A 24,505-nucleotide genomic window follows, 5' to 3' on the forward strand; every position below is an offset into this window, starting at 1 on the left:
ATGGCCTGAAAGATTTGCTGATTTTCACTTGCATGGATGTCGATGGTGAATTTAGCAAGGTGATGAGGTAATTCCTCGGCTTTAATCTATGCGGTTCAAATAACCACATCAGTGGTAGCAGAGCAGGACTGGCTTCAGTGCTGGCCAGTAACCCAACTTAACGCTTTTTACTTACTTTACTACAGGTTTACTTAGCACCCTGCAATTACACCTTCCGATAATGCTATTTGGGTCACCACAAGGGTCTTGAGGAACGTGAATAGTGCCCTGATTTCCAAGTGCTTCAATGTCACTTTGAAAGAAAGCATATTATAAAATGCTATTTTTCCAGCCCAAAATATGATTGCTACAGATTTTATTATTAAGAGGAATGAACATATTACCAGTTAAAATAGATAAACAGGCAGCATGACTTTGTAAAGGCATTATCCCTTGGAGATGTTATACATGCCTGAAAGATTAAGTGTGTCCTTTCCACACACTCCTGATGATAATATGATATTACGTCTTTATCGTAGCTGCTGGAGCTTTGAAACCCATCTGAATTTATCAGTATAACCGTCGTTACGGATACTTTTTGTACCAAGGAGATACATTATGTGGAAATCTGCTCACTTGCTCTTCCTGCTCTTTTAAATCTTTCGCATGGGATATTGCTCATTTTATGGGTAATTCTCCCTACCCCTGCATAAATGCACCCTATTTGAGAGTGAGATAGAGTGTGTAGGGGAAACTATCTGCAAAATGTGCTTCAAAATTATTAGCCTTTCTGAATATACATTTGGTGGAGGAAACCTTCCCTTCCTTGGGTGTCTGCTCTAACACCCTGATTCGTGGATGCAATAAACTGCATCAAATGGAATCACTGCAGTACTTCACCGGTGTCAAGTAGGCTCAGGTTAGACCAGGACCTTTGAGTTTTCACTTGAAGAGCATCTTTTTCCCTAGCTCAGACAAGACTTTAAGTTGTAGTTTTTATTTGGGGTTAAAAGAGCCTGTATCTTTTCTCAGCATGCTTCTCCCCATTGCCCAGAAGCCGTGCCTCTACTCCGGAGGCTGGAGCTAAGGTGTTTCACAGCTAAAACACATACAAAGGAGATAAGGAATAGCCTGGCTGAGAGTGGACCACAATGGAAAAGCTTTGAGGAACACGGGCATTAATGAAGACCATAAAAGAGCTATAGCGACTTGGTTAATCCTATGTACTCTGACAGAGTTGAACTTCTCCAGCTCGCTGATAAGATTGGACATTTTTTAATCTGTTGTTTTTCCAATGTTCAAGGCTACTGAAAGGCAAAAGTGCCAGATGGCCATGTAAGCTAAACAACGTACAAAATCTTTCCTATATTATCGCTAAGCGTCCTGGGGAGAGGGGAGGGAGAGAGGTTATTTAATCATTAGAAGTCACTTAGCAGCAGATGACATTTCGCTGTCTTTATCAACTTAAAACAAAAGATTTGGGCTGTACCGTTGTGGGGCCTTTATCTAATATTGCAAGACACGTATTTGCCTTTAGGTCAGCTGTTGATATCTTGTCCTTGTGCGTAGCAGTGACGGAACTAGGATGCCAAGCTAGTAAAAAAAGAAAAAAAATATAGAATAAATACATGTACCAAAAGCATCACTGCAATCCTAAACCCAACGTGTGGGTAATTTTTCCCCTTGAACATGACAACCTCCTGGGTCGCTGATAGCAAAATCTCTTTATTCCTCTGGGGTTTTGTTCCTGCTCGGAGGAGTCAGCATAGGAGTGATGGGAGCCCTGGGTGCTGCTTTCGGTCCTGATCCGATACGTGACCTTCGCCAAGCCACGTCACCTCCATGTCCCCTCACTGTGGTGACCACGACCAAGCGGGGCTCTGGAGACTCGGGGAAATGGTCGTGGGCCACGCGAGACGCCACATGAGCGCCAGGCCGGGCTCGCTGACCCCACATGGTGGCACAGGGCCTGTGCTGACACAGTCCGGCTGCCTTTTAGTCCCACGAGGGTCTGGATATGGCCTCGTGGAGCTCCGTGATGGAGAGCACGGGTTGTCCCCAACGGAGAGCACGGGTTGTCCCCACAGCTCTCCTGCCTGTCACAGGAGCCGGGCTCCGTTTGCTGTGGTCAGGGTGGCCCCATCCATCCCGCGGTGCCTCCAACCCTCCTGGGGACAGGGCAGGCCCCAAGGGGGTGACCCAAGGGCCGCGGACGCCAGGGGAGGCCACCGTGCCGCGGCGACACCCCCGTCCCGCGGCCTCGGCGCGTCCAGGCCCGCGCTGAGCCGCGAGGCTGCTGCCGCCCGCGGCTTCTCCGCTGTTTTGCACCGCGGCTCCACGAGGGAGCGACGCGGCGAGCGCGGCCTCCCCGGCGCCGCCGGTCCCCGCCCCGGGCGCGGATTGGCGAGGCCGCCGCGGCCCCTCCCGCCGCCGCCGCCGGGCGCAGGGGGGATCCGGCCGAGCCCGCGCAGGCGGCTCCGCGCAGCTCCGCGCCCCGCACCGGGTAGGCAGCGCCGCGGGGCCGCGCGTGGGGCCGGGGCTGAGGGCGGGCGAGGCCGCGCCGGCCATGGCGGCGGCTGGGGCCGCGGCGGCGGTTGCGGCCGTGGCGGCGGCGGCGGCGGGGCCTGCTCGGCGCGGGCCGCCCGCGGGGGCTCCGCTCCGTTCCGCGGCGCTGCGCGGGGCGGGCGGCGCGGCCCCTCTGTGGGGAGGACACGGGGGGCGGCCGCCCACGCGCGTGGTCCGGGCTGGGGGCAACCTCCTCAGGGGCCTCGCGCAGGGCTCCCCTCCAGGAAAAAAAAAAAGAGGGAAAAAAACAACAACAAAAACCCAAAGTATTTGCCCAAATCGCTGTCTTTTCGCCGCGGCTCCTGCCACTGCGCCACGGCACGTCCCGGGCCTCGGTTGATTTAATGCGGCCCCCCGGAGGCGGCGTGGGTCGCGGCGTGGGGCAGAAACAGCGCGACGGCTGCGGGGGAGGCCCCCAATCCCCTTCCTTCTCCCGGGCTTCGTGGAGAAGGGGATGGGACCCCCGGGCCGTGGCGTGGGGTGTCCCCCCCCACGCATCCCGCGTGGGCCGTGAGCGGCCTCGGGGCCGCCCGCTCCCCGCGTGTCCTCGGCGCGAGGCTGCGGCGCCCCGAGTGGGGGGAAAAATCATAAATATATGCAAAAAAATACACAAAATAGCAAATATCGCGGAGGCAGGCGCCTGTGTTGGAAGCCCAGAGTCTGCACCCGTAAACACCTGGGGGTGGTTTGTGTTGTTACCACTTAGTGTGAGGACGGCTCTGATACCAGAAAGAGAAGGGGGGAAAAAAACCCACAAATCTCTAGTTTTCTTCTCTTTTCAAGCCGTTTGAGCAGGCGTTTAGCAGCGCGGCCCTGACCGTTGAAATCCTGCAGGCGCCTGGGCGAGCGGACGAATTCGCCGTGCGATGCCACTTGCATCGCGCCGGAGTTGCGATTTTGCCCTTGAAAGCCTACCTGGAAGCCCTTTTTCCTCAGCTTTTTAATTCCTTTTTTAAAAAATGTTTTTGTTTCATTTTGTTTATTTTTAAACAAGTGCCCCGTCCCCAGCGCAGGGGCTGGCACCGCTGCGCCCGGGGTCCCGCGGGGAGGGGACGGCAGCGCCTGGCATCGCCGGCCCCGCGGCCGCCGTGAAAGGGCCTCATTGACTCGCGCGGCGGCCACGGGCCCCACGCGCCTTTTAGGTGGTAAAACCGTAAATTCGCTGCGGGATGGGGACGTGCGGGGACATCGGGGAGCCACCTGGGCACAAAGACGGGGCCTGTTAATTGCGGGGCGTGAAGTGGGATCCCCCCCGGCTCTGCGCAGCTAAGTCCCGTTTTAATAGGTGTGAAAAGTTGTGGGTTTGATTTAACACCAGTGTCTCAAAATCTGCCGGCCAGCTCCCTGTGACTAAGTCGTTTCTTTCCTGCTTAATTGGAGAGCCAGGCAAAGGTCGAAGAGGAAGCTTTATGTTTTGCTAAATGCTCCCTAAAACTCTTTTTTCCTCCCTATTTAGATCAGGATTGCACGTGGATGCTTGGGCAAGCTGCAAGTAATTTTCTCGTAGGTGAATGAAGCGTCTTTGCGCGTCCCTTCGCTGGGCCGGCGAGACCCTGGCCGGTGTCGATAGCAGCGAGGGTGCCCGTTCACCAAGACGGGACCTTTGATCGAGCACCTGCAGGTTTGATACCTTCTCCCAGGGATGATAAAAGCTCCTCTTGCAGCTGGTGCTTCAATCTGTAAGGAAAAAAAATAAAATAAAAAGTAGGATTGGGCCTAAGCCTCTGACTAGAAGATAGTTAAGCTTTGGAAGTGTGCGTAGTTCTTGTTCCTGCCTCTTGCTTTTCTTGGCTGTTGTGTGGGTGTTTTGGTCAGTGGGCTTATTGCTAGGCGTTCCTCTGCTTGGATTTGAGCTTTTGAGGGAGATATTCGTTTAGGGGGAAGTTGCTGATTAGAAACCAGCTCGGCAGCGCTGCAAGCTGTGCAGTGGAGAGGGCACAGGAATGCTGCATCGGTATGTGTGGCCAGCTGGGGTTTTGTTTTTCTTGCATTTTCTACCAGCTTTTAATGATGCTGTTTCTTTAAGCTGTTTTGACTCTTATTAGCTTACTAAGCAAAGTCAGTGTGTGTTAAACTTAGCGTGGCTGTCTTCAAAATATGTTTTTTCATGTGTGAGTATTGCCCTGTAAAACAAAATAAGGACTGCATCAGGATAACTGCCCCTAGTGCAGATTTTGGGTATTAATGTGGAATTGGTATGTGTTTATTTCCCAAATAAATTTTCCTTTTTCTTTTTCCTCTGTTGTGGCTGGGGACTATCTCCTGGATCTCTTTTTAATCCCGCTGCCTCTGTTTTACGCCTGCAGCAGGACTGGAGGTGTCTTTGCCAGTGTAGGCAGGGTAGGTGGTTTTAGTCTAGTTAATTTGGGCAGCAGGACTGGCTTTAGGGTGGCCTCCTGTGCCTCGCATCAGTGGTGCTGATTTGGGCACCTAGTTCACGGCAAAAATCTAGGTTTCTGCAGTGTCATTGCAGCGAGCATCCAAGGTAGATGGATTAAATATAGTTCAAGTGCGTCTAAATGGGTTGCAGCTCCGCTGCAGCACAGCGATGACAACGTTTATATAGATCCCTTTCCTGTACATCTGGTGTTCAACCCTCTTCCCTATGTTTTAAGAGTAAAAATACACTGCAGAGATACACATGCGTGGTTATTAAGAAAATGCCAGTTTTATTTTTTGTAATCATTCAGAAATGGTTGCTTGTTATGTTGGCGTGCAGAAAATAGTGCTCTTTTTCATGGGATTAAAAAAAATAATAAAATCCTGCTTAAGAAGCTGCAATGCCTGCAGTTGAGAGCAAAGTAATGCATTTAGGTAGCAGGGAAGCTGAATTTCTGCCAGATAGAAGTCTTGCTGTCCTAAAATGCCATTCTCCACAGTGCTTGGAAGCTAATGTGCGATGTCCTCCTGGCTTGCAGCAAAACAACTAATGATTAAAAATTCAGCAGATGTTGTGGTTCATTTAACTACTTGTTCTTGCATCATTCAGGTCATATCACGCAATTAATGTTGCTAATGTTCTATCTAGCTTTTTGGGTTCTAAGAGTGGAAATGATCTGAGCTGCCATGGGATTTATAGAACTGTTTTGGCAGGAACTGGGCTAGGCAACGTAAATTATTCAGAACTGTTTTCATCCTTTCCCTGACTTGGAGAATCTCCTTTTTATTTCTCGGATATTATTTGTTCACGCTAGGCTTTCGCTTTTGCAGCCTTTTTTTCACTTTGATTTCTAAGTGATTTTCTCTTGATCGCCTTGAGATAAACGAAATTTCCGCAGTTTGTGCATGTGTTTGTGGGGGATGTGTGGTCAGTACAAAGTTTTACATTCTTACTTGAACTCAGTATTTCATTTGGCCACAAAAGTATATTTTTATGAGAAGCCTTGCTTAGTTTTGGGCAGGATTTCTGGTGCCTTCAGTCCATTTACTTTAATATTGCAGAATTTTGATAAATAGCTATTCAATCCCCCGTGTCCTTTGGTTTGCAAACACTTAAGGACTTACCCTTTCCTTTCCCCTGCTCTGTTCTTTCAATACTTGGTGGTTTTGCGTTCTTTTGGAGCTTATGGAGGTTCTGGAAACCTTTCCTGGGCTGCATGGAGCTACAAACAAGCCTGAGGTGTCAGGTCCGGAGCTTGTTTTTTCACTTACTTTACCACCTCCCTTTTTTTTCCTGTTTGGAAGCTGCTGCCCCTGGTGCAAAGGAAGAAGCCGACGTTCCCCTTCGCCTTGAGCGCAGGAACTGTGATTTTGCTTGACCCATGAGGCTTGTCTGCTCGTGTTTGTTGCATGATGTTGGTCATTGGTAGGTGGAAGCCCTGACACGGTTGTCATGTGTGTATCTTTATGGGCATATATGGGAGACGCACGATAGAAATCCTGAGGTTAAGGCAGATCTACAGCCGAGAAAGGCACCCGGGTCCTTCTCAACGTCTTTGAGAGCGCTCGGCTCTCCTGGGCCAGCGTTGGGCTCGCGCATTTCCAGAGGGTAAATTCAGGACGTGGAAGGAGGTTGGATATCTTGGTCAAGGACACGGATGAGCCGGCAGCGCGGTGCTACGGACGAGTTGTCAGCCATTGCGGGGCTTTTAAGCATAAAGTAAGTGGCAGATCAATAATAAGAACGTAAAAACTGGATTTAATTATTGACAATATGAGATAAACGCAGCTGCAAACCTGGTTTTGGAGGAACAGTGGGTGAAAACTCGAGACTTTCGGCTGGAGCGTGTTCTTAAAGCTTGCTGTTTGGGTGACTTCTTTTGCATGTTCCGCCGATTAGCACATCAAGAGGATTTATTTTTAGTCGAGGCAGATATTTTTCTTTGAAGAAACCTGCCTGGGCTATGAGCAGCAATGTACTTTGAGGGAACTTGTTTCAGCTGAGTTGTTGGTAGATAGTCAATCGATTTCAAAAACTGCAGTTTTAAGGATGCAACCCCCTCTCTGCCTTTAGTATCCTGCCTTTAGCAATGGAAAAGAAACATCCAGGTTGTTTTTGGCTTGTTCTTAATACCGTGTGTGCATAGTTGAAGAATTGATATTCAGGATAATGTTTTTATGCAAAAATAACTTAATACCTCGCTAATTCTGCCTGCTGGGAGAGTAAGAGGGGGACTGACTTCCCTCCTTTATTTGGGACCTGCCTATTGCTGTGCTAATTGCTGTGCATGAACTTGGAGAATTAGCATTTTTTGGCGAATCTTAACAACAACTATTTAATTTAGATTTTTTTTTTCAACTTCAAACATTCCCAACATCTCTAAGCTACTTCCAGCTCATTTTGTGCTTCAGTATTTTACAAGCTTTGATTTAGCGAAGTTCAGTAATTTTTCTTCCTTGCAGCGACTTACGTAATTAAGCAGAATCTTGCTGTCTTTTCCGGTAACTTTCAGCCTGGATCCGAACATGCAGAAATTTCTGCTGTCATTCTGACAAAAATAAGTGTTGGAAACAGAATCTCTTAAAATGAATGCTAGCACAGTAAAATTAAAACCTAGGTTTCAACTGCTCTTTGCTGCGTGGGAAGAGAGCGTTCGATATTTTGGGTCTAAATGCTTTTAAAAAGGAAACCTTGGGGAAAGGGTGGCATGTCAAGTTTGGTCATGATTCTGCTAAAAGCTTCAGGGTCATCTCAGCTCGTGGTGTGAATTCTTAAGCTCCAAGGAGTTGGACTATAAAGGCATAATTCAAGGTAGCTACTAAATCTCCCCTCTTACAAAAAGGCTGTTTCTGACGCATTTTTCACCTCCTTAAGGTGTCTAACAGTGCCTTTTCCACTTGGTTTTCTTTCGTTCGTGTGACCTCCTCCTTTTTCCGGTTTTCTAGTTGCTAATCAAGGGCTATAATCTGTAAATCATTAAAATGTTTGCAATGTTGTAGCAAAAACCACTTGTGCATTTTATTGGAATGCCTACGCACCGGCTGACCTTCCCTTGGACACGCCAGCCAGGATTTACGTCCCGCATCGTGGTGCTGTCCTGCTTTCTGTCCCGGTGCCGTTCCTCTTTTGCCTTCTGAAATTTGCAGCCCCGGGTCCTTCCCCTTCTGCCTCCTCCCCGTGATTTTGCCGATCACTTAATGTTGTTTCTTTTGGGATGAACTGGGTTATATTGCTTGGCTCTTTAATTCCTCCCTCTAACTGGCAGCAAGCCGAGCACAAAATCTTGTTCATAAGTCACTCTAGGGATTCCTTTGTACACGCTGCTATGTTTGTTTAGTTATTTATTTTTTTGCTTGCAAGCTAAAAACACTGATTTTTAATTTTATTTATTTGTTTTCTTAACGTTCAGCTCATGCTTGCGTGAGGGCACATAGGCTTGGGTATTGCCACCCTGCTGCCCAGCAAGCAACGTAAGAGCCTCCCTGGACCTTTCATTGCTTCCAAAATTTCTGCTAGCATCGAAGGCAATTTGGAAGGAAACTTCCCCTCTGCATCTGGGTAGGTGAAATAATTCTCGGTTGCATCTAATCTTCGAAGCCTCGTGCACGACTTTCTGCGACGTGCCGGGCACGGGGCTGGATTTGAAGGGTTTGGGCACGGGGGTTCCAACCGGACACGGTTTGTACCAAGCGACCACCGCTAGTGCTGGACCGGGCTGTGTGTTCCTGGTGCCCCGACAGTCTCTTCTGGGTTATCTGCTGTTCCCTTTTGGTTTATAAAGCTCTTATTGAGGTCTGGGTCCTGGATTTGGCCTCCCTCGCGCTGTGAGTGCTTGAACTGGGGCTTGTGGCCACCCGGCTCCCCGGAATTTTTGCCTTTATTTACACTTAGGAGCACCCGCATGTGCCCCGTGATGGGGAGAGGAGGCATGGGCACAACTGAGCACTCTGCATGTGGGAGAGCTGCTTTGCCTTTTTTCTTTTAATTATTCGTTTTAAGGGAGGATAACACCCTACTGTCACTTTTTAATATGAAGTAACCTGTATTTCAATAAACACATGAATTAAAAGATGTAAAGCATGCTTGTTTATGGATATAAAATCTGCTAAAAAGTAAATCTGCCCCTTTTGAAATTGTGGCTGTCAGGGAACTACAGACCATAAGGAGTGCAGCTTTGGTGGCATTAGAGAACAGAAAGGCTGTGTTTCTCTTGGGATGTTCAGGAATTTTTCTCAGGTGTGTTAGGCCTGCAGATGTGGTCCTAGTAAAATGTGTAATGACTTGTGTTGAATGGGACTCTTCGGCAAACGTTGTGGATGTAGTTTTGGCACAAGTTCCTGGGAATTCTCTTTTAATGCTGAATTACAGTGAATGGACTCAGCCGGAGCTCAGAGCGGTTCGCATGGGACTCTGCTCTTCATGCAGCGGCGGTCACTGACATGAGACAAAACCAGTTCTCCTACTGATTGCTGTGTTGTGCATTTAACAGCTTGGGTGACTATTAAAACTGATTCCACAGAGATCAGCTAGAGGCTTCAGGGTGATTGGCAAGAAGTGGGGGAACCGCCTGCCGTCCCCCTTGTATTTTGTCAGGGTAAAACAGAAAAGTTTTCATGGGGTGGCTCTACAGGAAGAAAAAATAAAGCTAAAAAATTGCATGGAGAAGTCTACCAGGCCACTTTGCATTTGAAAAAGCGTAGAGATGCACAGAAGGTAAGCGGAGAAGCGGGTGCTCGTGGCTGCAGAGGCTTCCCTGGGCTACCAACGAGGCGGTGGCGTTAATGAGCGCAAGCCAAGCGGTTTGGGGACGCACCGAGCAGCTCTGCAGCGCAGGGCGCTCTCCGCGCGGCTCCCGAGCCGCAGTTTCAAGCAGGCGTTTATTCCGAGGGGCAGTTAGGCTTGGAGTCCGGCCAGGGATAAGCCTCGCTTATGGAAATAGCCACGCATCCCGCTTGGCGAGCAGAAGGAGCAGCTCTTGGAGGGTGGACGGGCTGCAAATTGCTCAGATAAAACCAGGCAGCGTTTGCAGAGCTGGGTCGCCAGCCCCAAACAGGGTGCGGGTGTAAGACAAGACGTGCGCGTGGTCGGTTTGGTTTCAGTAGAAACTGATAGGAAGAGCTCCTGAAAAGCTTCCTTCTCTGAAAGCCGGGGTGCTTTCGCTGGAGCAGCAAAATGCAGGCATGTTACCCTTAATATATGCATGCGTGTGGGTACCTGAGAAAACATCCCCTTAAATAAAGCAGTGACTTTCTTCTCGGGAGATGCTGAGAATAACTCCTGCGGTCTCCCAGCCGGGGCCAAGCCAGACTTGTTAGCAGCTTGTGAGCGACAGCTCTGCCTTGCTCTGTAGGTAGTTTATGTGATGAGTGTAGCAGAGCTGGGGGGAGAAGTGATAATGTCTGTGCTTTTTCCTCGAGGAGGAGGAGATGGGGCTAATTGCAAACCTTCCCTTTGCAGCTTCTCGATAATCGCCCGAGCAGCCCCGCAGTCTGCTCTTGCAGCAGATAAGCGCTGTGGCTGCAGCACTCGAAGCAAAACTTAAGTGCTCTTTCCCCGCGGTGAAACTAATTCCCTTATGGGAATGTCAGCCAGGACGTGGTTTCTTGCAGCCATCGTGATGTTTCCGCACGCTTTGCGTGTTAGTGGTGTGTCTCTGGGGCATCTGGCAAAAGCCCCCTAAAATACTGCACTCCCTTATGTAGCAGCTTCTGTGGAAGGTTCCTCGAGTGATTTGCCAGGTGGAGATGTGTTTAACTTTGTCCTCAAGTGCTGCAAACACAGTGTCCCAAAGGGGTTAGATAAAGCTGGTTCGTGTTAAGCCTGTGTTTTCCGTAGAACTGCATAGTAATTCAGTGCTCTGTCTGTGTTAGGCCCTGCCTAGGGCAGTAAAGCAGCCGAAAGAGGCCCCGGCAGCGCGTCTGCTGCTGGAGAGCAGCCGTCGCCGTGGTCCACGTGGCTGCGTCGAGGACCTGCGCTTGGATTGCGTGATTTGGGGTCTGCAGTGCGGAAACCGCCGTGGATGCAACAGATGATGCAAGCGAGAATTATCACAAAAGTGTTTTTGTGCTTTCGTCCGAGTCCTGATAAAAATGTTGGTTTTGGAGCTGATGTTTCTGAAAGGGTGCTTTTTTTCTCTTTTTTTTTTTTTTGGCAGTTTAGCAGGTCTGGACCTGGTTGCGTTGGTTGTCAAGTGACCAATAGGGCTGGTCATCTAGCTCAGTGTGGGTCTGACTGCGGCACTTGGAATAACTTAAGGTGAAATGATGGGGAATTGTAGAGAATTAGAGACCATGAGGTCCCTTATCAAGTTGTATTTATCAAATGACTTTAAAATTGAGATCCAGACGTGCTTTGCAAACCGGCTTGTACGTGATGCCATGCAGTGGATGCGTCCTTGATGGAAAGCAACTTTCTCTTTTAATTAAAAAGTGATCTGTTTCTTTTATGAGGGGAGAAATACTATCTGGAGCCGGGGTTGGGGTTCCGGGCTGCAGGCAGCTTGGGCAGACGGCCCGTCCCTTTCCTGCGTGTCCTTGGGAACAGGTTGCTCTGGGCGCCGGAGGCAGGAGCGGACGCGTGTGCGGGCGCGCAGCAGGGTAGCGATGAGGAGGGATGTCCGAAACCCGTCTCCTGCCCGCGGAGGACGGCCCGCGTGCCTACGGGGAGGGCACACGCTGCTTACAGCAACACCCGGCCCGCTTTCCTGCTGAGCTGGCCGATAAGATAGCGTCTTTCGTAGTCTCCGAGAAGCCACAAGGCTGGTTTCTGCTTTCACGGAATTACCGGCTCCCCGGGGCCTCAGCCCTGCCGGGGCCCTTCTCTAGGGGTCCGTGGCTGAAATCCCCGTGGTGCTTCCGTGCCCTCGCTCCCGGGCTGCGGGATCTGGGGTATCTACCCCTGGGCCGCCGCGTGGGGCCGGCGGAGCCGCGAGCCGGGGCGTTTGCGAGCCCGTTGCATAAGCTGCTCTCGCTCGGGGAAGGTGGTTGTACCGGTCGCCTGCAAACCGGTGTAGCTCGGGCCTGAGTCAAGCCCGGGCTCTTCAGGCTCCAACAGGTTGTGGAATTTATTTTTACAACACCACGGAGGCGTGCGGCGGTTCCCAGCCCCGAGGCCCGTGTTCGGTGTTAGATAACGCCGGGTCCCAGCGAGGAGCTGGGCGGAGGGGTGAGGAGAGGCCGAGGGCTGCGCCGCGCAGCCGCGCGTGCCCAGGGCTCCCTTCGGAAAGGCCGGCTGTGGAGGCAGCGCTGCCCGCTCGTGGGCGCCGGAGCAAGGGGAGAAGGCACAAGGAGGTGGCCTGGAGCCGGCTGAGCACGAGGGCAGCGGCCGCGGTAGCAGCGAGGCGATGGGCGTTGGGTGTTATGGAGAAGTGTCCCGACCCTGGGAAACTTGTGTTTGGCGTGAACAGAGGGGGAAGCAAGGAAGAAGGCTGAGCGTGGCTACAGAGAGCGTTGTGTCCCTGTGGCCCCAAGTCTTGTGATGCCAACGTGGCTCCTTCCTAGCCGCCCAGTGGGGCTTCTTGTGGCAGGACGGCCACCTCCAGCTGCAGCTGGGGAGCCTCCGCATGGTCCCTCCTTGCCGAAGACCCCCTTGAGTTGGGCTTGGCCTTAGAAGAGCAAGTCTTGGCCGTGGATTTTGCAGGGGATGTACATGTCTGTCCTCACCTGACTTAGTCCACGGGTAGGTGGGCCAGGCCAGGAGCTGCCCGTGCTGCCGCTCACCGTGCGTGGTGGGAGCTGCGTGAGCGCGTCCTCCGTTCCAGCTCCTGGAGCTCACGAGCTCGATCTCATGGCTGCACGTTGCGCTGCGGTAGCTCTGCGCATTTCTGCCCTACTTCGGGTTCCTAAGGAGCAACCCAGGCCACAGGAAAGGGGATGCTCCCCTTAGCGAGATGGCACCTAACGTGTGCCTGGCAGGTGGTGTCATTGATGGTGACGACTGCATTTTGGGTGCACGAAATGTGGAAATCCACCAGTCTGCCTTTTTATGGTTACCAAGCTGCCTTTCCAACAGGTCTAAGTAGCAGTGTACGCATTGCTTTCCATGTGCCCTTTTCCCATGGGATAAATGATCTGTGCTCCTTGCCCTTCTATGCATTAGAGCAGGAAATCCCTTTGGTCTTGAGAGCTGGTGAGTGGTTGTAACACCATTAACTTGTAACTAATTTGCTTTTTTCTTCCCTTTTCCTCTTCAGAAATGCCATTCTCCTGAGTGTGCAAGGAACCTACAGAACTGTAATGTCTAACCCTACATGGAATAACAGCTCTTGCAAGGTACCACCCTTTTTTAACTAATACCTAACTTTGTTCCAGGATGGGTTAATACTGCATTGGGCTCCGTTTCATGCGCAGAGCTTGAAGCTGGCTCTGTGTCTTATGTAATGCCATGTGTTCCAAAAGAGTGACAGTCGCGTGACACTCCAGTTGCTGATTTCCAGAAAATCTGTGTGCGGCCCAGCACGCGACCGGGGTGCTCCGGGGCCATCCCGCTTCTCGGGGAACGGTCTCCGTTGGCGGGTCTGGTGCTGCCTCGGGAACAGATGGTCGTTTCTATTCAGAGAGCTGAGCTAAGATTTCTTCGTGCTTGGTGGCCATCTCTGGAAACAGGCTGCCCTTCTTTTTGGTGATTCACCATGACTTGTCTGTTTGTCTTAAAGCTAATGAACTTCTGGATCGTCTCTCTTGTCGAGAGGTTTCTAGGTGTATTTAGGAGCACTGTCACGATAGGCTGCTTCGACACTTATGTTTAAATATGCCTTAACTCTTTGTGCTGCATTAGCCAGCGCTAGGTGTTGGCTTGCTCTGCTGCCTGATCCCGCAGTGATGCCATAATACTGAATTTTGGACTGCCCCGTGCATTGCTATGGCAACAGACTGATGTCACAGGCTCAAGGACATGACTTCAGCGTATGATCATGCAGAGGCACGATCAGGTTTGTGAAGGAGAAAGCTGACTAATGCACGGCGCAAACGCGAGCGAGGGACGCGTGGGTTCCAGCTGACCAAGCAAGGTGCTTCAGGAGGAGAAATGCCCTCCTGGGCAGGCAGAGCTGGATCTGCTCCCGGCTCTAAGGCAGGACCCTTCCGTGTGCTGAGCTTCCCTTTACAGTGGATAAGCAGACATCTTGCAGGTATCCTGTGTCTTATAAACAGGTGGTGTTCTTGGGTGGGGAAACTTGCTTTTTTGGCTTCAGACTTTTAAAACGTCACTTCTTTCTTATTATTTTTCTAAGAACTTGGTAGTCTTGTGTGCATATTGACAGCCCTTCTACCGGCTTAATAGTGTTCAAACCATTTAATTGGTTTTTCCAACGCTTTTATTTTATCCATAACATTGTGAGGTGAAAAGGGGAGCTCTGCATCTGCATTCTGGTCACATTTTCCTATATCCTATTAGCAGATTCCAAGATTGTTTAATGTGCTCTCCACCCATTTCGTTTGGCTGCAACCTTTGCTCCCATGAAAACAAGGCTGATTGTTCTCAATTGCTGTGTGTATGTGCTTTGGCACAGCATGAAGGTACCTATAATAACACAACCATTGTCTGGAGAAAAATAATAGGAAAAAAAAAGGCAGTTTGCAGCAATAACTACAAATAAAAGGGTGCTGGAGTGGGGCAAGACAGTCATGGTAGTTTTCCCACCCATCGGGTGCAACGGGCTCTCAGCATGGTCACCCCTTGGCATGACCTGCCTGACTGTTACAGCCCTCAGTTTGGCCTGTGAATATTGGGAATCAGGCACTCGAGTATTTGCATGTTGTTCCAAGCTTCTCTTTCCTGGCCACGGTTCCAGTGCTCATATCGAGGGATGGGGAGGCTGAATGACTTTTGCACAATGTGGGTTTTTATTTGCATGCTGGGAGCAGTTTAACAAGTGCGTGTGCTAAATGAAGCATTCCCACTTCCAGTTGGCAGCTGGTGCACCCTTAAGGATAAAAAAAAAAGGGAGGAAAAAGAGGTTTAACAGTGTTAAACTTTAGGTTTAACAGTGAGGTTTTGAGGGGTGACATCGAGCTGTGTGTTTAAGCAGACAGTTGGTTGCACCAAGGCTGAATGTTAACTCGAAATTCTGTGGGATTCCGTAAATAACCAACCCAAGCTCCTTTGTGCTGAAGAGATTTTCACTCGTCTCCGCACACTGCAGAATGAAGCCGCTGAAGTGCACGGTTTGGAAGCAGCAGTGTTATTGAAGTGGTTAGTATCCCAGGAACTGAGGATATTTAACAAAAGCGGCGCTTCTCGCAGAGGTTTGGTTGCCGCCCCGGGCAGGAAGCTGCAGACTGTTAAAAAAGAGGCAGGGAGGGAGGCGAGTGACCCCCTCACTAAATCAGGAGGCTCGAATTTGGTGCCGAGTCTGAAGCTGAAAGGCCTGGAAGCTCTGCAGGATTTAGTGATTCCCTCTGCAGCGAGCAGCCAAGTTAGCAGGGAAGGACTGTCGGGAAGTCCCGCTCAAAAGAGCGGCTTTGTGATACGGGAGAGGAAGTCCGGAGAACCTCGGAAAAGCAGCACATGTTTTTGGTGGGGAAAAGCTTTGCCCTTGGTGTCATTTGCTCTCTCAGTGGAGCTGGCGGAGGGAGCTGGATATGAAACCCAGCATCCTGGAAAGCTGCTTTTTGGTGCTGTGAGGTGCTTGTCTTTGATAAACCCTGTACGGCGGCATCTCGCTGAGGCAGAAGTGAGAAATAAAAGCACCGGCGAGTTTGCACAAAGATAGATGTAAAAAAAAATCGTGAGTATTTGGTGCTTCTTAACGGCAGTAAAAAAGGCAATCTTAACGGTTGTATAAAGTGATACCCGGCGAGGGGTGCCGTGCCCCAAGAAGGAAACGATGACAGAAAGTGCATAAAAAAGAGGGAGAGGTTGCTCACAGGGTGTGTTGTGAATTGCAATGACTGGAAGTGTGATAACGCGGACGCGGGTGGCGTGTACCAAAGTACGAAGGGCAGCGGTTGTTTCCAGGTTGTTAAAAGTTGCATTCACAAAAAACCAACAAAAATCGTACTTTGCTCTTACTAACAGATTAATTCGCTGTGAAAACACTTGGGGGGATTTTCCCCTTGTTATGATGCACAACCTCCTTGCTCTCTATTTGGCAGCTGTACCTTTAGATGATTAAAACCTGGTTTATTTGTTTTTTTAACCCGCTATTCTTCCTTCCTGTGTTTATTTTTTTGCATCTCGCTCCTTGCCGGGGAGCAGTCAATTGCTCTTCCGGCTAATGTGCAAAAACCGAGATAATTTAAGGTTAGGAAATGGAAACTGCAGATGGGTGTCTCTGCTTAAAAGCAAACAAGCGATAAAAGAGAAACTACAAAAATAGGTGAATACATGAGGCTTTTTACCATGCTGCATTTCTAAAAATAATTTAGTTTTCCCTACAGGACTGGGAAAAAAATGAGAATTAAAAGTTCACTGAGGCCTTCTAAGATACCGTGTCGAGTGTCCCTCTAAAATTCCTGAGGATGCTGCCGTGGTTGCCTGTCCTTTAGGAAGCAGTTGCAGTTGTTGGGCGCCGGGATCGCTCCGATCTCGGCACATAGTTTTGTGGCTCTGTAGTGTTTTGAGAGGCGGCAGGGTGGGATGTGGCTGCAGTGAGTTTGCAGATTCCTAACAGTGTGAGGGACTGTTTTTAATAGTGATGATAAAAACAGTTATTCCCAGTTGGAGGTTAGTCAGTGGTCCAATTATCAGAGCTATGAAATAGTGCAGAGATGGCTCCGCGTGGAAAAGCAAAAGGCCTGAAACTTGTTTCCTTGAGGGAGCTGTTTGAAAGCATTTCCTGCAGGCTCGAAGGATATTAGCAAGTGATGCTAAAGGGTGAGAAATTGGGCCGGGGCAGCTTGATTTTTGCTCTAGGAATTTAGCTTTCAGGCTGGCAAATTGGGCTTTCGAGAGGGGGCTTTAGCAGCGAGTGTCACTTGTCCCCCCTTGCCCAGTGTGTACCCACTGCCTGTGCCAGTGGGAAAGCTAAAAGAGCAGAGGATTTTCCTACTAAAATAATGATCCCTAGCTTGAAATCCCGTTCATTTAAACCACGCCGCTTAACAAGCGTTTTGGGGTATCGGTGCTCTGCTTAGTTTCCTCTGCTTAGTTTCTTTTTCATTTATGTTTTCACTGTTTTGTCCTAGAGAGGGAAACCTTAAAAAGAGAATATTGATTATATTGGAGATGGGATATGGAGTTAGATGATATGTATATTATACACATAGTATTATACTTTCCTTAACTGACTTGAAAGCTATTTTTCCGTTGTTAAGCCTGAAAGCTGTGTGACAGAAAAACAGATCTGACTCTCTTTTCTCAGACAAACTTTTCTGAAAATTGATGCTTTGGAAATGGTCATGACCTATGAGGAGTTGCAGCAGAAGAATGCTTGGTGTAGAGGTATTGTTGCAGAAGTTACTAAATTTTGGAGCTTAAATGGGAAAAATCTTGATCAAAACTTCTCAGTGAAGAAAGTACTTGAGCGTGCAGAACCCAGACTTTACTGAAATTTAAATGCTGTTTTTTGTCTTGTCTTTAAAGAATGAGCTACAGCAAGACTCGTGCCATGGTTGGATCTTCTGAAAATATAACTTAGTTGCTAGGCATATCTTTAACTGTGATGCTCTAAAAAATACTTGACTGCTTTGTTTCAAGTAACTTTTAGGGCTATTAATGGAAAAATATCTTTAGATCTTTTTCTGGCTACACTTTCAAAGATCCACGGGTTCAAAATTAACTTAGATCTTACAGCGCTCTTCTGAAACACTCATGCAAAAAGATACCACGTTCAACACCGGTCGCTACTGCTGCTTGCCAGCCAAAAAAGCCACCTTATCTGCAGCCGGGTTTGTTCAGCAGAAGATGTTCCGTGCATGTTCTTCTCTTAAAAAGCTTGTATAAAAACAAGCAGATACTTTGGCTGGGAAAGGTTTTAGCAGATCCTATCAGCTGCCTGACGTCTCCGTCTGGAGAGGTTTAGTTAAGATGTCCCTGGTCACCCGCATCCCCAACGCTCCTGCAGACCCTCCAGCAGAATCCGGCACCGCAACGCGGGGGTTTGCCCTGTGCTCTGCAGTTTCTCAGATTACTCCAGGTTGAAGCCGCTTGAATTCTTCAGTGAAACCCAGTCTGAAGGCTCTTTTGGGGCGAGGTAGGGTGGGATTCACCATTAAAAACATGGCAAACCTCTCTTTCCAAAATTTCATCCACCTGCTGTTTCTGCCCTGGTGCTGAGTGTGGACGCGGTGCTGCAGGTTGCTGCTAAGATCATGCAGCTGCGGAGCCCGTCTGCCCGCAACCCCAGTACCTAGTGCTGGGTTTGCACAGCCCTCCCAAATTTTAAAGCATATGGTTCGTATCGTATGACCAGCTGTACATCCAAACCAATTTATATATCAGTAAAGCATTTTCCTTCCTCTCTAGTGGCCACGCAGGCTGTGTGAGGACGTGACACCAAATAATACATTTTTTTCCTTGAGCTGGCAGTAGCTTCCTCTTTGGATTTAAATAAGAGAGCAATGAGAAGTGAATCCAAAATGGGTGTGTTTTGGGGTTTTTGCTTGTTTGAAGATGTTCATGATGGATGTTCTGTCTGAGGAGCTGGTAGGCTGCTTCCTTTAGAATTAACTAGATTTTTTGGGGCCTCAGCAGTTGTTGTCATGCCTTGGTTTGTAACAGCTTACAGGCAAAAACATCAGACCTTCCTATTATGTATGATCTGTCCCAAAATTGGTATCTGACGAAGTTTGTAGTGAGTAAACCTGACATAAAAGCTTGAAATTTCAGAGTTTGACCATTGCCCATTATTCTTGAAAGACTAAAAACAGTTTTTATCATGAAAGCATGAAGTTGGGGCATTGGCAGTCTCATAACTTAAGTAAAACTATGAAAAGATTTAGAATTTAATGACAGATCATGGGAAATATTGGTGCAAAAAGTTGCAAAAAAAAAATTAGGATGTGAAAAGAGGTTAAATCAGGTGTACACTAGAAAAATGTGAAATTGCGGAAGTGCTATTAGCTCTTGGCAAGGTAACTTTTAATAGCTTTTTACTTGACTGCTGTTAGCGTTTAATCTGGAATTTGTGTTGCTGTAGCAAAACTTCCAGTTGCTGAGTGGGATTTTGGAGGCCAGTATTTGTAGTGGTGTGTGACAGAGAGATCCATGACATTAACTTTTGGTTAAAGGCTTTCCATGGAAATCAATGGCCCTTGAGTCTGCGGAGCTCTTTAGGGCTGGACCTGTGATCCGAAGTGGGGCAATCCGTGTGTGCGCTCTTGTCCCCAGGCCTGGCCTTGCACAAAGCAGCTGTGGCCACATTTAATTTGCTGAATTAGTGCTAGGTCGTCGGCTTTGATATTTAAGCACTCGCTCCACCTTCTGCGTCGCCTTCCTTACTAACAAAGTCCTAAAAAAAGAAGGAACTGGGTAGATAGGAATAGAAGTTAGGTGTGTGTGTGTGATCTTCTGCTCGAGCAGCAGTTTGGCATCCAAGGGAGGACGTAGAGGAGCACGGATCCCTCCGGCCGCGGTGCAGGGAGGCCTCTCGCTCGCCCGGCATCGTCTCCGGGGCCTGGAGCCCCCCGAGCTCCAAGCTCTCGCTGGCCCCGCGCGAGCGTGTCCCGTCGGCCGGGCCTCCCGGTGCTCCGTTTATCAGCTGGAGCAGCGAGCACCGCGCCAGGATGAGTCAAGGGGACCGCTCCGGCCAGGAGCCCCAGCGTCCAACAGCAGAGCGGGGTGATGAAATCGCTGCTGACAATCTTAATCTGCCACGTCACTGCTCTGGTAATGAGAATCTCCTTGAGAAACTGACATTGTGTTCTTGAAGAAGATAGGGTTCCTCCTTTCTCTGATTTTTTTTTTTTAATAATTTTTTTTTTCTTCTTCTCTAAAGTGGGGCGGACTGGCTCTCTCTCAGCCTGCGGGTTGGTCCCGCTTTCATCTAGTCTGCCTGGGTTTTTGCATCTCTTGTTTGTCCCCAAACTCCCATTTAATGGCACTTGGGCATCCTGCTGCAGCTTCTGATGTTCTTTGCGTGTACAGGAGCAACCTACTGAGACTTCTGCCTCGTGAAAGGAGGGCACGGCGTCTCCAGAGCTCCCTCAATACTCGTCTACTATTTCTGGGCCTGATCCTATTGCTTCTATAATAGGAAGCCTTCTGGAAGCTTTCTCTTTCCCCTCGCCCTGAGAACATAGCCTTGCAGCTGAGCTTTCGGTGCTGCAGCACCGACACAGCAAAACCAGACGCGTTTTAGACGCTGAATAATTCAGACGTGGCTCCTGGCTCATGTGGCCTCCAATGCAAAGTGCTGCCGCGAGTGTCTCACCCACACCTAGAAACCCAGGAGAGCAGTGGCGGTAACGGGGCCGGTCGTGTTGAGCCACCTCCAGTTCATCATTGCGGGCACGCGATGGATCCCTCAGTGCCAGCGAGCACCTAGGTAGGTGGCAGCTTTCTGGAAAGCCAAGTGCTGTGGGTCCGTGCGTGTCTGTCACCGGCGGCGTTGGCAAATACCCCCTGCATTGCTCTCGGTGTCCGCTCAATCCACCGAGCAGCTCTGGGCTCCTCCGCGGTTGAGCAACACACGATGCCTTAACAAATTGTGCAAGAGAGCTGAAACCTTTCAGGAATTGTTGGAGGGAAACGTTTTGTGATTAGTTCCCTTATTAAAAGTTGGGTTAACGAGGTGCCGCAGAGCTTATCTTTTCCTTTGCCGTTTTGAGGTTTTCTTTTTTTTGAAGGCGAGGGGATTTCTTGAGTCATTCCCACAGCAGCCACACCTAAAGGAGAGAAGACACAAGAGCGACAAAGACAAATTTGAAACCTTTTGTTCCATATTGACATGATCTGGGAAGGGAAGACAGGTTCTCCCTGTAGCGCTTCGTTAGAATAAGCATTTCACAAGCAGCAGCTGTTTGAGGGCCCTGAGCAGCCACATGTCCTGTGCGAGTCCCCTGTGTCCCCCTTGTCCGAAACGCCGCGTTTGTGCGCTTGGAAGCCTTTATTTTCCATCGCCTTGAAAGAATCTGCAAGTGCTTTGGGATAGAGACCTTTCTTGGCACGACTGAAAACGGGGGTTCAGGACACCCTCCATCTACTGTGGATCCCTGACCTTGAATTTATGTAGATCCCTCCACGTCTTCCAGACTTCAGTTAAGTAACCTCTTACTCAATTACTGTGTTATCTGGGGAGCAGGATGCAGGGAAAGTTTGAGGGAGCTTCAAGGAGGACTGGGGTGAATTTGATTGGGAAATGAGCTGGAGGAGACAGTGCCAAGATCAGCTCCATGCCGCTCAGTCTGCTCGGATTCCCAGCACCAGGAAGGCAACAGGTTTTATGGCAAATCAATAGGGGACGGGAAGCTGCATCCTCTCGTTTCAGCCGGAGTGCAATGCGGCAGGACGCTTTGGGGTTAGATAATGCGAATTCTGCACAAAACTCGACCTGCTGAGCATCAGAGAGGACCACGTGGTGTTCGGCTGTGCCTCTCCCACAACAGCCCTGTTCAGGCAGCTCCTTTCTGCTTTCTGGTTAGAAGTTAAAAAGCGGCTCTGCAAAGCTCGACGTGACCTAAAGACTCTAACCTGTTTGTGGGTGCTAATCTTTACATCTCGTAGTGGTTCTGAGGTGGATACGGTTTCTCTGCTAGACTCTAGTTTCATGTCTAGAGGGGAATCTGCAGTTAAACTCAGACCCCTGCAGTTGGAGGGGAATCTAAAGTTAAACTCACTCTAAAATTCCTTGTTTTAGTTAAAACATGCTTTTTTTCTCTTATTTTGCTTCAAACTAATTTGGTGAACAAGGAAGCAAAATGTAGCTAACGAACCAAGTGTGGAAAAGTAGTGTCTAAAATGTAGATATTAGCCTGTTTTTTTTTTTCCCTTAACTCCTTTTGTGTGGCTTTCCTCCAAGTTTCCTTGCTCTTTTTAGGTCCTTGCAGTGGTGTGGTTTTGTTTTTGAACTTGGAACGAGATAGTCTCTGAAATGAACCGCTTGAATAAGCTGAAAGGAAAAAAAAATTTCTTCCTTCTGCACCTGCTGGAAGGAAGGAGCCGTTTGGTTGAGCCCTCGTTCCAAGCGCGCAGCTCCTGGCTGCCGCTGGCTCCGGTGGCTTCGCTTTCCTCGGGATTTTGCAGTGGACACTTGGATACTTGGACTGGATTTAAGCAGGTAGTAAGGCTCAGATTGAGTCTGCTTTTAAAGTGTGATTTAAAAAGAAATGTTTTACGAAGAGTAAATACAACTTTGAGACCATCTTGCAAAAACTCAGTTTCTTGCTGTGTTTTCCTGCAAGGCAAAAGCTGAGCTGCTGTTTTACGCACGCGATACTGTTCAGAACTGCATCTATCTCCAGGCCTCTAATTAAGAGACGGGGTGCACGGACCTGCTGAATGATCTCGCTCCTGATCCGGTCTGGCAGCTCCTGGGGCTCCCTGGTTATGGTGAATCCTGAGCTCTGAGGCTCAGCACGGCAGGCAGGGGCTTTCTGGGAGAGTCCAGTGGATAACGGCTCCAGGTGGGGTGTTAAGGCAGGCAAGGGGGCCCTTTGGGATGGGATGCTCATGGTTTAGACCCTTGCACCTTATCCATTAGGATTTGGCAGTAGTGCAGTAACTTGCAGTGAAAATGCAACTGCAGGGACTGCGCCACTTCTGCCAACAGTGCGATGTGTTCACAACGAGATTAGGCTGCTGCCTCCTCGCTAAGAAAAGCAAATTTTCTGCCAGGATGAGCCCATCCTTCGAGCTCTTCTATTCATAGGTTAATGCTTCTGCCGTTTAGAACGGATATATTCACCGAATAAAAAAACAAAAAAACGCCATCCCTTTCCAAAGCATTAACCGCCTCCACACCTGCACCTTCCACAGGCTGCAGCGCACGGCTCGGAGGTGAAGGGACCTTCCCCCCGGGCTGACAGATCTGTTTTCCTCGCAGCGTGGCCGCGGCTCGACGAGGGCAGCGGGTCGGACGGCTCAGCGAGCCGCTCGGCGTGCGCGCTGCTTCCCGCTGCCAACATCTGACTCCTTCCCCCTTCTTGTGCACAGAGGCATCTGCTTGGGTGTGGTTGCAAAAAAAAAAGCAAAACAACAGGGCTGGCTTTTAGGTTTCCTCTTCTGTTTTGCTTATTTGGCTATGCGTGTTTTGGCTTTCGAGCTGCGCTCGGCTCTGCAGCGCTAACCCGTGAGCTGATGTGCCCTCTGATAAGGAGCCACCCCGGTTAAGGAGCGTGCAGTGGTGCTCGCCCAGATGCTGATTTCTAGGCTCACAAGCACCGCTTTTTACTGCTTGCCCAGCAGGAGTTTGCCAGGAGCTTGCTGACTTTAATAGACTATTTCAGCTCTTTTCCGCGCACGAGCAGCGAGAGGAGGGGAAGCGGCACGAGGGGTTACGCCTGCCCCAGCCCAACAAATTTTCCTGCTGGCTTTCCTGCTTGAGCTCCCTCATTCCTGCATTTTTTTCCTCTGCTTTTTATCATGTTTTACCCTCCCATTGTGCTCTGCAAAGGAGGCTGCGCCTGGAGTATTGGGTGCAGGTCTGGGCTCCTCAGGACAAGAGGGACCTGGAGCTTCTAGAGAGGATCCAGCATAGGACTGTGAAGATGATGAAGGGACTGGAGTATCTATTGTATGAGGAAGGACTGAGCAAGTGGGGCCTGTTCAGCCTGGAGAAGAGAAGATTGAGAGGGATCTGATCAACATGTGCAAGTACCTGAGGGGGGAGTATAGGGAGGATGGAGCCAAACTCTTCTTGGTGGTGGCCAGTGACAAGACAAGGGGTAATGGGGACAATTTGAAACCCAGGAGGTTCCATCTCCATGTGAGGAAGAGCTTCTTTGCTGTGAGGGTGCCAGGGCCCTGGCACAGGCTGCCCAGAGAGGCTGTGGAGGCTCCTTCTCTGCAGATCTTCCAACCCACCTGGATGCTGCCCCGTGCCCTGGGTGTCCCTGCTGGAACAGGGGCTGGACTGGATGATCCCTAGAGGTCCCTTCCACCCTCGGCCGTTCTGTGGCTCTGTGAGGACTCTAGCATGGCTCACCAGGAACATCTAGTGACTTTCTTTGCAGCGCATTTTTCCTCCAGGCACTTGCTGCACGTCGCATAGGGAATCTGTCACGTGTGCAGGAAGGGGAAGGCTTTTAGCTAGTTAAAAAAAAGTGTCCAGCTGTGGAGGCTTGTTCAAAGACAATAGTACCTTGTTAGCAGATAGTTAACCACAAGGGTGTCAGTCTTTGCAGCAGATGGGGGACAGAGCCGAGAAAGACGAGGACTGAGGAACACCTCCCCCTGCCTCGTGTGCGACGTGTCTTGCCAGAAGAAAAGAAACAAAGCCAGACAACCGCGCAGGTGGCCAGATGCTGATTGGTTGTGCGCTTTGCAACACTTGTGTTAAGAAAGTATAAAAAGAAGTCGGTTTGGAAATAAAGTTGTCTCACTCTGCACCCCAGACTGAGTCCGTTTCTTCACAAGGTGCAACAAATGGCGCCCAACGTGGGGCTCGAAGACTAGCTGTCTCTCCGGTTGCACCGCCCAGCTGAACTCCCGGGAATCACGCTGAAAGGAAGCGTAAGGATCAAGCTGAAAGGAAGCTTACTTTGT

General features: G+C 49.6%; 1 protein-coding gene across 3 annotated transcripts in view; it reads left to right on the forward strand.

Moving 5' to 3' along the window:
* The first annotated feature begins 2,394 nt into the window (after positions 1-2,394).
* The window catches only part of FBXO34 (F-box protein 34), a 38,764-nt gene continuing 16,653 nt past the window's right edge, over positions 2,395-24,505 (forward strand). Inside the window, exons 1-2 of one of the 3 annotated variants that reach the window (XM_088539067.1) lie at positions 2,395-2,482; positions 13,116-13,194. The gene's annotated coding sequence lies outside the window, so the exon portion shown is untranslated. Of the gene's footprint in view, positions 2,483-4,391; positions 4,499-13,115; positions 13,195-24,505 lie in introns of those variants that run through there. The other 2 variants (XM_088539074.1, XM_088539081.1) reach the window with 2 other exon arrangements.

The sequence above is a fragment of the Tinamus guttatus genome, unplaced genomic scaffold (assembly GCF_059628265.1).
Source record: "Tinamus guttatus ecotype Peru unplaced genomic scaffold, ASM5962826v1 Tinamus_guttatus_pri_ptg000048l, whole genome shotgun sequence".
Lineage (NCBI taxonomy): Eukaryota > Metazoa > Chordata > Aves > Tinamiformes > Tinamidae > Tinamus > Tinamus guttatus.